At 33.9% G+C, this 14,419-nt stretch overlaps 1 protein-coding gene and 1 long non-coding RNA gene across 10 annotated transcripts in view; one reads left to right on the plus strand and one right to left on the minus strand.

Annotated features, from left to right (window-relative positions):
• LOC145303537 (uncharacterized) overlaps positions 1 to 3,002 on the minus strand; it is a 162,455-nt gene extending 159,453 nt beyond the window's left edge. For all 5 annotated transcript variants that reach the window (XR_013873727.1, XR_013873729.1, XR_013873725.1 and 2 more), the window contains exon 1: positions 2,546 to 3,002. This is a non-coding gene — a long non-coding RNA (uncharacterized LOC145303537). The remainder of the gene's footprint in view (positions 1 to 2,545) is intronic.
• Positions 1 to 14,419, plus strand: part of LOC145303536 (homeobox protein Mohawk-like) — a 407,111-nt gene that overhangs the window by 238,521 nt on the left and 154,171 nt on the right. The gene's annotated exons all lie outside the window — the stretch shown is intronic.

Consider the following 14,419-nt stretch of genomic DNA (forward strand, 5'->3'; position numbering starts at 1 on the left):
GTAATCCGTTTTCGGCCAGAAATTTGGCTATTAAGGGGTTAAAGTTACACGATTTGACCTTTGAGAACTCTACCAAACTCCTCCGATAATTTTGGGTCTAAACGCATAAAATTTTAGATATAGGTTCCTTGGACATGGATCTAGCTTAATAACTTGATTGGAGCCCAAAACAATAAACGTTCAGGGGTCATGATAGGGGTCAAAATTTTTAAAAAAAATTGATCTCTGCGGTCTCTACCAAATTACTCAGACAATTTCTGGTCTAAACATTTGAAATTTTACATAAAGGGTATTCAGAGATAGGGCAAGCTTTTGAATCGGTTTGGGTCGAAAATTTGAGTTACCAATATATAAATGTATGTATGTATGTATTTATGTTTGCATGTCTGTCTATAACCTTTTACAGAGGCGACGAACTTTCACAAGATCAGTATCGTTTTGAAGCTCGACCCTTCGGACTACAAATACCGAAAAATTAGCTAAAAACATTAATTTCCACACCTTCAACTGGGAATTTTCTACAGTGACGGGTCGCTTTTTTCACCGATATTTTCGAAAGTCATCCCATCTTTTCGATTGTCTAGCCTTAATTTTAACCTACGTCACTTCCGGAAAGCAAAGACGTCAAGTTTTTTCCCCCGTTCTTTTCCTCCTTCGCTTAACATACACCTCCAAACACCCGTGCAACGCCGAGCTGAAATGCTAATTATATATATATATATATATATATATATATATATATATATATATATATATATATATATATATATATATAAGTTAAGCAATTTGCATATTCTTTGAAAAACTAACTTGTTTATGGTTCCTTATTAGATGATTAGGTTCATATAACTATTACGTTATGTCTATTTATTTATATTTTCTACATCGTGCATAATTACGTAGCATTTAAGAATTTAAGATGAATAAGTTTATGCACATATGTATCTCTCGCTGTCGCTCTCTCTCGCTCTCTCTCTCTCTCTCTTTATATATATATATATAAAGCTGAATGTGTGTGTGTGTGTGTGTGTGTGTGTGTGTGTCTGTGTGATCACGAATAGGCTCCTACATGGTTGACTATTTTAAAAAGACTGATTACATATAATGATAGAAGATGTATCGAGACACAGGAATGGGTACGTTTGATCTGGCAGAACGGTGGTTCATAAAAATTGTGGGGTATACGTTCGCGCCTGGTCCACAAAGTATGGAAATAAAAAAATTAAAAATTAAAAAAAAAAAAACGTTTACGAGTGTTTTTGATATAGATGTACATAATAATACTTTGATAAGTATGTTTTAACTTAAATAGGGATGGTATAATAAAATTGTGGGATCTGCGTTCGCGCCTGGCCTCCATATAATGGAAATAGGCACAAACTTTATTAAAGACTTTTCATATTTATCTGCGTAAGTATACTTATTTAGGATAATTATGTTTCAGTTTGAAGAAATATGGCATAATAAAATTATGAGGTGTTCGTTCGAATCTGACCTCCATAGAATGGAAATATATCACAAAGTTTAACAAGTTTTTTTAATATAGATCCACAGAATATTGTGATCAGTGTTTCAGTGTGAACAGCTATGGTATAATAAATTATGGGGTTTATCTATTTTATTTTTACTTTCATCATATTTTGCTTTGGTTTTGATACCCCCAAATTCGAAGCTATCTCTTTACAACCCTTCCTTTTCATAACCTATTATACTTTCATAAATCAGAGTCCATTTTCTGTAAGCTGTTTTTGAACCCAGTCAACGAGGGGTACTTTTGCTAATATATATATATATATATATATATATATATATATATATATATATATATATATATAAGTGACCCTTTTTGTGTTTGTGCGGAACTGTATTTATCTTTATTAAACTGTTCTCTAAAGTTTTGGTCTACAACTTGATATCTAGAGTTTAAACCCGTGGAACAAATTCAATTTAGATTTTTATTTCGTAAAAATAGCTGCTAAGGAATCAAAATTGAAAACAAAATGGCCTGTGCAAAGGATCTGTCCAGTGTGGTGCTGCTTTTGTATAACTAGTCTAATCTCCTTTTTTGTGTCCCATTTATTACAGTGCATAGTTTTTGGTTTGTCCTGATCATACTTATTTAACTGCATTTGGTTTGTTGTATTCGAATACATGAAATAAGAAAAGCAAGCGTTTGCATGGTTGACGATTTTCTCTATTGGCTATCAAAGAAGCTCTGCCCCATCATGGTGCTTTCTCTTTTTGGTGTATATTGTTGGTGTGTGATTGTTTTATGGGTTTGTTGATGCGTGTGTGTCAATATTGGGTCCAGACTTACGTGTGATCTTTTCATGAGGGTATTGTCTATCTGTCCCATGTATAGGCATAGCAGTGTATGTGTCAAATGCGTTTTTTTTTATGATATATAACTCGCAAAGGAAGCGCTTCTGGACTTTATGTTCATGAGACCGTTTTTATTATATACACATATAGAACATAATCCCGAAGTTATGCCATCGATTTTGTTACCACCCATCTATCGGTACAGAAGTAAAAGTATACGCACGCTTTATCGTGTGATGCCTTTTTTAACATCGTCGGCAACACAGGTCTCCAAATTGTAGAGTCATGGCAATCTCATTGCTTTCAGTCTTGATTCTGGGGTGCATATCCCTCGTGAGTTAAACGCTCCTCCAGATACCAACTTGGACATTTCTACGACTCGGCGCGGTACATACAGCACCTAGCCTTTCCAAATGGTCACCCATCTTGTACTGGCCAGGCTCATTGTTGCTTAACTTCGGTGATCTGGTGAGAACCGGTGTGTCAAAGTGATTGTGCGGTATGATGCGTAATAACAGAATTATTTGAATGCTAGTACGGCCGCTAAAGACGAGGCCGTTTTCCTGCTTAGCGGGTACTTAATACGTCAATGTCAACAATAAATAACGATGACAGGTGTGGTTTAGCTGTCATGTATTCATTACAGAGCAATTAAACTCATAAAAAATAAACGTCTTATTTTTGCGCGACTTGAACGACAATTGTTCCCCGAAGATCAATTAAAACTTTTCGTATTTTAATTGACTCAAATAAAAAAAAAGAATTTAAAAGCAGATACAAACATAAAAAACAATACTGAAAAAGTGGAGAACACATACAGCACCTGGTATTTCCAAATAGTCACCCATTTTAGTACTGACCAGGGTGAACGTTGCTTAATTTCAGTGATCTACGAGAACCAGTGTGTCAACGTGATTGCGCTCTATTAGAATAATAATAATAATAATAATAATAATAATAGTATATATATACTTACTATAAAATTGCAACTCTTCTTCCAATTTTCAGATTTGTAACCATGTTCATATGCCTTTATTTTCTTTTTAAATTGATAAGTAAATTCTTCTGTTGATGACTTAAGAGCGAAATAAATTAAAATATTAACATAATAATTGCATGAATGATTCTGCGCTACGAAACGGGTGTTGTCAAGATTTGTGCAGTCAACTTACTTAAAGAAATAAATGGTAAGATGGTTAATATCTTGAAATTTGGAATATAGACTTTTGTCATATATATATATATATATATATATATATATATATATATATATATATATATATATGTGTGTGTGTGTGTGTATCTATATGTGTATATATATGTGTGCATATATATGTATATATATGTGTATGTATATATGCGCGTGTCTATATACGTGTGTATATATATGATGATTACAACGTCTTGTCAGAAGAGTGCCACTCCCTCAGACACTTAGTCCATGAGCCCAAAATTGACTTCCATCGCCACAGGACCATTTTTATATACAAATGCCTGAGGGAGTATATGTACACAGACGGTTCAAAATGTTGAGATCCAATAACAAGCAAGAGCAAGATAGCCAGCAACAAGTTAAACTGCAGACCAGCTTAATGCGGGTACTGGTCTCCCGCTTTATGGTTTTTTAAATCAGAGATTTGCTTCTCCTAGAAAGTTTGCTTTCGCCACGGCTTACGGGAGCCCTTTCCACCCCAACACATACATACATACATACATACATACATACATACATACATAAAAACAAACAAACATGGTGCTAGTTAGCCGTTGACCCCCCCCCCCAAAGGGTTCATTCGCCCTTTGGAAGGTCTTGTTTTTAATCCTTCAGGGAGATTAGCCACTCTCCTCACCAAACAAGTCTGATGGGGGAACCAGTTTAGTCGCTGGTGAGCTGACCATGAGGCAGGTAGTACTGGGTTACATGGTACCAGTAGCATATGACTTGACCTGACTACACTGTATATATATATATATATATATATATATATATATATATATATATATATATATATATGTGTGTGTGTCTGTGTGTGTGTCTGTGTGTGTATATATTTATATGTATATATGTGTATGTGTATATATGTGTGTATATATATGTGTGTATATATATATATAACTATACATATATATGTATGTATGTATTATTATTATTATCATTATTATTATTATCTATATATTATTATGCTTGTCCGTACGGTGTCACGTCATCATTATCGCAAACATTAATTAATGAAACACGTCATCATCATCGCAAACATTAATTAATGAAACACGTCATCATCATCGCAAACATTAATTAATGTGAATTATCTCCCTTTATTGTTCACTCTTTATTAGTTAAAAATCATTAAACCCTTTTATGATTCCCAAAACTTCCCGAACAAAAAAAAAAACAAAAAAAAAACATATATATATATGAACTGTCTATTTATGGTTCCGGATTATTTTAAAGACAATTATGCATAGAAGGTATTGTTCCACAGTTTAAATAGTATAGTATTATACTTATATTTTTTCTTCTGTAGTACGGAATGCTTATTCTATTTTATTCAGTAACTAGCGGGGGTACCTGGCGTTGCCCGAGTGTTTGTTTCCGGGACGGGGGGGGGGAGTTTTAAAAAATATTATGGTAGGTAAGTAGGAAGGATCAAACCCGGAGTCATGAGTAAAAGTAGGAAAATAAAGTGTGAAAAAAAACAAAAAAAAACATCTGCAACGTTAACAGTTCGGCCACCAAGAAAAGTCCATTCCAGTTGTTTAGGAAAAAAAAAAAATCGACTACGGTAGGTCGGCGCGAACGTGAAAATATAATGTGAATTGTCGAGCACGCTAACCACTACGCCACAGAGCACTGCAGCTTAGTTTAGTGATTTTAAATAACTTCACATGAAAGAACTACGAAGCCAAACCGGTGTTCTCTTCTCAACTGTTCCTTGTGAACGATCCCCAAACGGTGTTAAGTGGTGGCAGGAGGAGGAGGAATTTATTAGAGAGAAAATATTTTACCACTTCCATTGATCTTAATAGATTTTGGCTGTGACTTCTCAGCAGAAAAAGTATAGAAATCTAAGATTATCGAGGAATTTGAGAAATAATAAGCCTATAACACACCTCAGATATTGTTCTGCCGTTTGTGCATATTATATTTGCATGAAATATCTTGATTTTTAATCCTATTAAGGTCAAAATCCGACGGGAAAAAATGAGTTCGTTTTATTTATATAGAGAAGATAACTAGCGGGGGTACCTGGCGTTGCCCGAGTGTTTGTTTCCGGGACGGGGGGGGGAGTTTTAAAAAATATTATGGTAGGTAAGTAGGAAGGATCAAACCCGGAGTCATGAGTAAAAGTAGGAAAATAAAGTGTGAAAAAAAACAAAAAAAAACATCTGCAACGTTAACAGTTCGGCCACCAAGAAAAGTCCATTCCAGTTGTTTAGGAAAAAAAAAAAATCGACTACGGTAGGTCGGCGCGAACGTGAAAATATAATGTGAATTGTCGAGCACGCTAACCACTACGCCACAGAGCACTGCAGCTTAGTTTAGTGATTTTAAATAACTTCACATGAAAGAACTACGAAGCCAAACCGGTGTTCTCTTCTCAACTGTTCCTTGTGAAAGATCCCCAAACGGTGTTAAGTGGTGGCAGGAGGAGGAGGAATTTATTAGAGAGAAAATATTTTACCACTTCCATTGATCTTAATCGATTTTGGCTGTGACTTCTCAGCAGAAAAAGTATAGAAATCTAAGATTATCGAGGAATTTGAGAAATAATAAGCCTATAACACACCTCAGATATTGTTCTGCCGTTTGTGCATATTATATTTGCATGAAATATCTTGATTTTTAATCCTATTAAGGTCAAAATCCGACGGGAAAAAATGAGTTCGTTTTATTTATATAGAGAAGATAACTAGCGGGGGTACCTGGCGTTGCCCGAGTGTTTGTTTCCGGGACGGGGGGGGGGAGTTTTAAAAAATATTATGGTAGGTAAGTAGGAAGGATCAAACCCGGAGTCATGAGTAAAAGTAGGAAAATAAAGTGTGAAAAAAAACAAAAAAAAACATCTGCAACGTTAACAGTTCGGCCACCAAGAAAAGTCCATTCCAGTTGTTTAGGAAAAAAAAAAATCGACTACGGTAGGTCGGCGCGAACGTGAAAATATAATGTGAATTGTCGAGCACGCTAACCACTACGCCACAGAGCACTGCAGCTTAGTTTAGTGATTTTAAATAACTTCACATGAAAGAACTACGAAGCCAAACCGGTGTTCTCTTCTCAACTGTTCCTTGTGAACGATCCCCAAACGGTGTTAAGTGGTGGCAGGAGGAGGAGGAATTTATTAGAGAGAAAATATTTTACCACTTCCATTGATCTTAATCGATTTTGGCTGTGACTTCTCAGCAGAAAAAGTATAGAAATCTAAGATTATCGAGGAATTTGAGAAATAATAAGCCTATAACACACCTCAGATATTGTTCTGCCGTTTGTGCATATTATATTTGCATGAAATATCTTGATTTTTAATCCTATTAAGGTCAAAATCCGACGGGAAAAAATGAGTTCGTTTTATTTATATAGAGAAGATAACTAGCGGGGGTACCTGGCGTTGCCCGAGTGTTTGTTTCCGGGACGGGGGGGGGGAGTTTTAAAAAATATTATGGTAGGTAAGTAGGAAGGATCAAACCCGGAGTCATGAGTAAAAGTAGGAAAATAAAGTGTGAAAAAAAACAAAAAAAAACATCTGCAACGTTAACAGTTCGGCCACCAAGAAAAGTCCATTCCAGTTGTTTAGGAAAAAAAAAAATCGACTACGGTAGGTCGGCGCGAACGTGAAAATATAATGTGAATTGTCGAGCACGCTAACCACTACGCCACAGAGCACTGCAGCTTAGTTTAGTGATTTTAAATAACTTCACATGAAAGAACTACGAAGCCAAACCGGTGTTCTCTTCTCAACTGTTCCTTGTGAACGATCCCCAAACGGTGTTAAGTGGTGGCAGGAGGAGGAGGAATTTATTAGAGAGAAAATATTTTACCACTTCCATTGATCTTAATCGATTTTGGCTGTGACTTCTCAGCAGAAAAAGTATAGAAATCTAAGATTATCGAGGAATTTGAGAAATAATAAGCCTATAACACACCTCAGATATTGTTCTGCCGTTTGTGCATATTATATTTGCATGAAATATCTTGATTTTTAATCCTATTAAGGTCAAAATCCGACGGGAAAAAATGAGTTCGTTTTATTTATATAGAAGATAACTAGCGGGGGTACCTGGCGTTGCCCGAGTGTTTGTTTCCGGGACGGGGGGGGAGTTTTAAAAAATATTATGGTAGGTAAGTAGGAAGGATCAAACCCGGAGTCATGAGTAAAAGTAGGAAAATAAAGTGTGAAAAAAAACAAAAAAAAACATCTGCAACGTTAACAGTTCGGCCACCAAGAAAAGTCCATTCCAGTTGTTTAGGAAAAAAAAAAAATCGACTACGGTAGGTCGGCGCGAACGTGAAAATATAATGTGAATTGTCGAGCACGCTAACCACTACGCCACAGAGCACTGCAGCTTAGTTTAGTGATTTTAAATAACTTCACATGAAAGAACTACGAAGCCAAACCGGTGTTCTCTTCTCAACTGTTCCTTGTGAACGATCCCCAAACGGTGTTAAGTGGTGGCAGGAGGAGGAGGAATTTATTAGAGAGAAAATATTTTACCACTTCCATTGATCTTAATAGATTTTGGCTGTGACTTCTCAGCAGAAAAAGTATAGAAATCTAAGATTATCGAGGAATTTGAGAAATAATAAGCCTATAACACACCTCAGATATTGTTCTGCCGTTTGTGCATATTATATTTGCATGAAATATCTTGATTTTTAATCCTATTAAGGTCAAAATCCGACGGGAAAAAATGAGTTCGTTTTATTTATATAGAGAAGATAACTAGCGGGGGTACCTGGCGTTGCCCGAGTGTTTGTTTCCGGGACGGGGGGGGGAGTTTTAAAAAATATTATGGTAGGTAAGTAGGAAGGATCAAACCCGGAGTCATGAGTAAAAGTAGGAAAATAAAGTGTGAAAAAAAACAAAAAAAAACATCTGCAACGTTAACAGTTCGGCCACCAAGAAAAGTCCATTCCAGTTGTTTAGGAAAAAAAAAAAATCGACTACGGTAGGTCGGCGCGAACGTGAAAATATAATGTGAATTGTCGAGCACGCTAACCACTACGCCACAGAGCACTGCAGCTTAGTTTAGTGATTTTAAATAACTTCACATGAAAGAACTACGAAGCCAAACCGGTGTTCTCTTCTCAACTGTTCCTTGTGAACGATCCCCAAACGGTGTTAAGTGGTGGCAGGAGGAGGAGGAATTTATTAGAGAGAAAATATTTTACCACTTCCATTGATCTTAATAGATTTTGGCTGTGACTTCTCAGCAGAAAAAGTATAGAAATCTAAGATTATCGAGGAATTTGAGAAATAATAAGCCTATAACACACCTCAGATATTGTTCTGCCGTTTGTGCATATTATATTTGCATGAAATATCTTGATTTTTAATCCTATTAAGGTCAAAATCCGACGGGAAAAAATGAGTTCGTTTTATTTATATAGAGAAGATAGATAGAAGAAGAATAGATAGAGAAGAGATAAATATATTTTTTACATTTAACGCTACAATTTTTTTTTTTTTTTTGGACTTTTAAGTGAGCCTTCTCCCCATAACCGTTTTTTTTTTAATGCAGTAAAATACTTTTTTTAAATAATTATGGTTTAAATAAATATTTATTCCTTATTAAAAGATTAACAGTATATTTTATTTAACTGAAGAAATATTTATTGTTCATATATATATTTTCCCTTATTTTTTTACATTTTTAAGTGTAGTTTCAGAATAGTTAACCCCCTCCCCATATTAAGAATGGCTTTCAGCATGATTCTTACAATAGTCCTATCACAGTTTATTGATTTTTCTTATTTAACAAAAATTATAAAACAGATACAATAACATTTTAAACATTTTTTTCATTAAATCGTTATTTAGGTGAAGGTTCAAAATAGTTAACCCTTCTCCCCATAACCGTTTTTTTATGCAGTAAAATACTTTCTTTCAATAAGTATGGTTTAAATAAATATTTATTCCTTATTAAAAGATTTACAGTATATTTAATTTAATTGAAATCTATATCAATAATTCGACTTAAAAAATATTTGTGAATTTCCAAATCTTCATTGAATAAAATTCAAAATAAATAGAAAGGTCTATTGCATATGTAAAAGTTGACGGTTGCTTATTTAACTTCATTAAAAGCTATCAAAGTCAACCAAGAACTGCTCAATATTCTGGCTTAATGGATCATTTAGCAAGGAATGAAGATGGTTATTCTGGTGTACCAGTTATTCTACCATCTACATTTACAGGAAGTCCTAGGAATCTATAACAGCTTTATCAAGATGCAATGGCAGTTTTCCCTGGCCTATTCATTACTTACACGTGTAATCCGAAATGTCCTGAAATATTAAACAACTTGGGGTCATCAGAACTTTCACAAAATCGATGTCAACAATGTACCAAAGTTTTTTTTTTAATTCACAATCTGACTCCCAAGAACCTGCTGACTGACCACTATTCTCACTCCAAGCAGCTGATCGACTTCCCTATCACCGCTTCAATCATCACCAGCACTTCCTGACAATATCAACAGCATCAGTTACGATCGCATTGACCTTCAATAAAAGTTTAAACTAAAGTTCTTTGTTCTACTTACTTCCATACATTCATTTTTGTAATATAACAATAAGGAATTTCTTATTGATGTATTTTAAAAGATTTTAATTACCGTGGAATTTCCACGGGTCATGCTAGTTATTATTATTTCTGTAATACGGTGTGATTATATTATGATTACTGTAATACGGAGGTGTTTTTTTTTTTATTTAAAATTGTTAAAAATAACTGAATTCTATTGCTTAATTATAGACAATTTTTTTATCTATTCAGTCTAAAGTTATAAAGAATAATATATATTTCTATATGTATCACAAAGATAACATAGAAAAAAAAATACGTATGAAACGGGTAACAACATTTTAAAATACTTAAACGTGATATAATTTTATCCTATGAATCTAATTCTGGCGTCGTGTTATTTAAATTGTTAACGTTCTTTCTGTAGGAATATAAGAACGTTCTGATGACAAAGGATGTCTAAATTACTGTTCGTACACGTTTCTCAACTATCTTTTGAAAATATATTCTTTTCTCCAACTGTTTTTTTTTTCATTTGCATTTTTCTCATCTGATGATGATTCGACGAAGAATCTAAAACGTTCGTGATGCATTAATTTCTTTGAGTTTATCACAAAAACAATCATTAGAAAATTTTTTAATAATAATAAAAAATAAAGTATATTCAGGCAGTGGAATTTTGTTACTTATAATGATAATTAACACACACGGACACATACACACGCATATATATATATATATATATATATATATATATATATATATATATATATATATATATATATAAATATATAAACACATAAATTAATATACGAAGATATAATTTTATGCATAAATTTTTCAGTAATTACTTCAACAGTGCTCATTACATGGGTAGAGCTAGGTAGTAAGTTATGAAAATATATATGGCAAAATATTCCGCGTTCGCCTCAGAATTCATCAGACTGACAGAATATATATATATATATATATATATATATATATATATATATATATATATATATATATATATATATATATATATATATATATATGAATGAATGAAACGCGGAATATTCTGAGTAGCTTGATTGCCATATATATTTCCATAACTTACTATATATGCATATGTATGTGTTTAATTCTAACTTTATTTATTCTACTTTCAAACCTGTTGTTGATATATTTGTTAAAGTAAAATAGTGCCAAGGAGGCTGGGTAAGGCATCGTAAATTATTTCCCTTTTTGGGGGTTGACCTTTCTTAAACAGAAACATTTCGGTCTGTAAATTACTATAAATAATTATATCTGTTTTGTACGCAACAATTGTAAGCTGAATAAACCGTAACTTTACTCCCTATTTAACAAAAAAATAAATAAATAAATATTACGCAAGCATAACAAACCATTAAGGAAAACTGAATGAATAAATTTTAAGCGGAAGATCGGACTAGTCATGGGCGGAAGTTGCCGATGTTATAGGTGAAAGTTGCCAAGAAAATTAGAAATCGGTCGTTGAAGGAAAGTACAATGGAAGACGAAAGAAAATTTGGCAAGATTATTATAAATGCGTAAAAAAGTGGAATGGATGTCGTCCGTCGACTTTGCTGCACGGAAATTTGGCCATGGAACAAGTTTTGTGGCCATGAAACAAGTTTTGTGAGTGAAACAAATATGTTTTTGTTTCGTTAACAACATAGAGAATATGTTTGTTAAGAGTCTATTCTAATGGGAAAGGAGCAAAAAAAAAAAAAAAAAAAGAGAGAGAGAGAAGAGACAAAAAATGGATTGACGGAAGGGAGGAATAAATGTTGAATAAAATGAAAAAAGGAAAGAAGAATAAAGTAAAGAAAAGAAATGATGAAAAAAAAAAGAATGTAATAAATAAATATATTGTAGAAAGGTCTGGCTTTTTATAGCATTCAGGGTGGATTGAAAACGACAATTTTTATAAATTTGAGAAATGTATCTGATTGGCTTAGAATTTCTGAACTTTTATTATTATTATTTTTTTTTTTTTTTAACTCAGGCGAGTGTATGCATCAAACTACATACGCAGAACGAGTTTAAGCATTTTCATTTTGGACGCCGAAATGTGGACATCGGCGACCACAGCTCTGTATATAAAAGAATGTCGACACCGCCTGCAAAACATAAAAATAAATAAATATTATTAATATTATAATTATTATTATTATTAACGAGGGAGAGGGGTTTTTGCCCAAGCATAAAATACGCTTAAATATGATAGTTTAATTTGTCCAGATTTCGTATATATTATTATAGAGTAGTGATTTCAAAAAGAAAAAAAAATATTTAGATGCCATCAGTTAGAATCGAAACTGTATCCGTAGCTTGCAAAGCCGGCAATGTAAACACTGTACTAACGTGACACGTACATAAATTAACTAAAAAATAAAAATCAAAAATAAACTAAGCTGAATGTACAAAATGTTTAACGATTTTTTTTCTCCAATTTTGACCCATTTTTGGCCCATCTAAAAACAATTTTAACCGGCTAAACACCCATTAAAAACGGCCTGTTAAAAATCCAACCATTTTAGGTCCCTAGCGTCGCTCTGCGACTTCTGAGTTTTGGGGAGATAGAGTTTGAAAATATGGAGACAGACAGAACGACAGAATTACAGACAGACAAACATATAGTCGCTTATATATTAGATTATTATTAATATTATTATTAATAATATCATTAATATTATTATTATTATTATTATTAATAATAATAATAATAATAATAATAATAATAATAATAATAATAATAATAAAAAAATGTTGTAAAATAGAAACGCTAACGTCGCTATTTCCTTTAACCAAAATATATGCGATTGAGGATTGTTTGTTATTATAATTTTCCTACAAGCTTCCCTTGAACGAATCCACCCAGGATGAATGTTGTATACGGTGTCAGGTATTTCATAGCCTTCAGATTTGTTCATTTGACCAACTGCGTAATTTTTGTAGTTCAGACGATGTCCACCATTCAGCTATTCTAGTACGGATGCAGATGCACTAAAAAGACGAAAAAATAGCAATAAGGAAAACAACAACAACGGACAGTCGAAAAAGAAGAAGAAGAAGAAGAAGAAGAAGAAGAAGAAGAAGAAGAAGAAGAAGAAGAAGAACAACAACAACAACAACAACAACAACAAGGAGGAGGAGGAGGCAAAAAAATAGAAAAAAGCGTTCATTTATTCCAGTTGTTTTTGATTCCTATAATAGCCTATTGTCCAGTACTGCCCAGTGTCGTTTCGGCATTTTGTGGGCGGGACATGAAAAGCAAAAATAAAAAAAAAAGATAACATCTTTGAGAAAAAAAAATGAGAGTAAACAAAACAAAGAATGACTTTTTTTCCCCTTCTTTGTGCTGAGCGTCGGCGTCCGTTTATGTCGTGGCTGGTTCTTGTCAGCACGGCGGATATCTTAAGATAAATAAATAAAATAAAATAAGGTGAAAATTAACAAAAAAAAAAAAACAAAGGGAAAAAAGGTGTTGACGCCAACTGCGGTATTCACGTGACACGCTCACCCGATATGCTCACGTGACATATGTGTGCGAATTACTACTTAAATTTGCCCCTAACTAAATGCCCCTCCCAAAGTTAGACAAAAGGTCGGTTTTGAGCGTGGAGATTATCTAGCCCCGACCCCCATCCCCCAAAAGAGAACCACTCTGGGACGAGAGACAGATAAAAATTGTCGCAGGCAAAAAAGATTTCTCTTTCACTGAAGGCAGGACATATACTGTACTTTGAAACTTTTATTGCAAATATGGAGAAATGAAAGTTTACTTTCGGCAGCCACGTAACTCTTGTTTCCCTTATTTTGTCGTTTAGTCCTCACATTCTATGAGTTAAGTTTCTGACAAAGGTGAAAAAAAATGTTGTTTTTCTGGGTTGGAATTTATTCATACAACATTTATCCTTGGATTGTTTGTGATCTTTTTTTTTTTTTTTTTTTTTTTTTTTACACAGTGATCACCACTTATCAAGGCCCGGAAGCCACTCAGGGATAAGGGTTATTGCAAGTACATCACGTTAGTGAGGAGATTTTATGAAGTGTTTAATTAGGGGGATCTTGTAGTATACAGTGCAATCATGTTGACACACCGGTTCTCGCCAGATCACCAAAGTTAAACAACGTCGAGCCTAGCCAGTACCAGATAAGTGACCATTTGGGAAGGCGATTTGCTGCATATACCGCGAGAAAGTGGTAGTAGGCAGCAGGCTTGAACCCGTACCGCAGAGAAGGAAAAGAGCATGAAAAAAGAAAACGTGACGTCTTTGCTATTGCTCTATTGCCAAACCGTGAGTGACGAAGGTTTAAATTAAGGCTAGGCAACCGAAAAGAGAGGATGA

Source organism: Euprymna scolopes, chromosome 19 (genome assembly GCF_053919585.1).
Source record: "Euprymna scolopes isolate OS-2025 chromosome 19, ASM5391958v1, whole genome shotgun sequence".
NCBI lineage: Eukaryota > Metazoa > Mollusca > Cephalopoda > Sepiida > Sepiolidae > Euprymna > Euprymna scolopes.